The sequence below is a fragment of the Micropterus dolomieu genome, linkage group LG23 (assembly GCF_021292245.1).
Source record: "Micropterus dolomieu isolate WLL.071019.BEF.003 ecotype Adirondacks linkage group LG23, ASM2129224v1, whole genome shotgun sequence".
Classification (NCBI taxonomy): domain Eukaryota; kingdom Metazoa; phylum Chordata; class Actinopteri; order Centrarchiformes; family Centrarchidae; genus Micropterus; species Micropterus dolomieu.
In genome coordinates this window covers 4,659,886-4,660,310 of record NC_060172.1, presented here as the reverse complement: position 1 = coordinate 4,660,310, position 425 = coordinate 4,659,886, and the positions used below count along the sequence as shown (strand labels likewise).

The window sequence follows — 425 nt, the reverse complement described above, 5'->3', positions numbered from 1 at the left end:
GGCTGCTAGAGAGGACGCAGGTTTAAGTCAGTCGCCCCCTGCTGGCTGCTAGAGAGGCGCAGGTTTAAGTCAGTCGCCCCCTGCTGGCTGCTGGAGAGGACGCAGGTTTAAGGCGCCCCCTGCTGGCTGTTAGAGAGGACGCAGGTTTAAGTCAGTCGCCCCCTGCTGGCTGCTGGAGAGGACGCAGGTTTAAGGCGCCCCCTGCTGGCTGTTACAGAGGACGCAGGTTTAAGTCAGTCGCCCCCTGCTGGCTGCTAGAGAGGACGCAGGTTTAAGTCAGTCGCCCCCTGCTGGCTGCTAGAGAGGACGCAGGTTTAAGTCAGTCGCCCCCTGCTGGCTGCTAGAGAGGACGCAGGTTTAAGTCAGTCGCCCCCTGCTGGCTGCTGGAGAGGACGCAGGTTTAAGGCGCCTCCTGCTGTCTGCTC

The 425-nt window shown here is 61.6% G+C and overlaps 1 protein-coding gene across 4 annotated transcripts in view; it reads left to right on the top strand.

The window, feature by feature from the left end:
• LOC123962849 (arrestin red cell) overlaps nucleotides 1-425 on the top strand; it is a 43,260-nt gene that overhangs the window by 34,941 nt on the left and 7,894 nt on the right. The gene's annotated exons all lie outside the window — the stretch shown is intronic.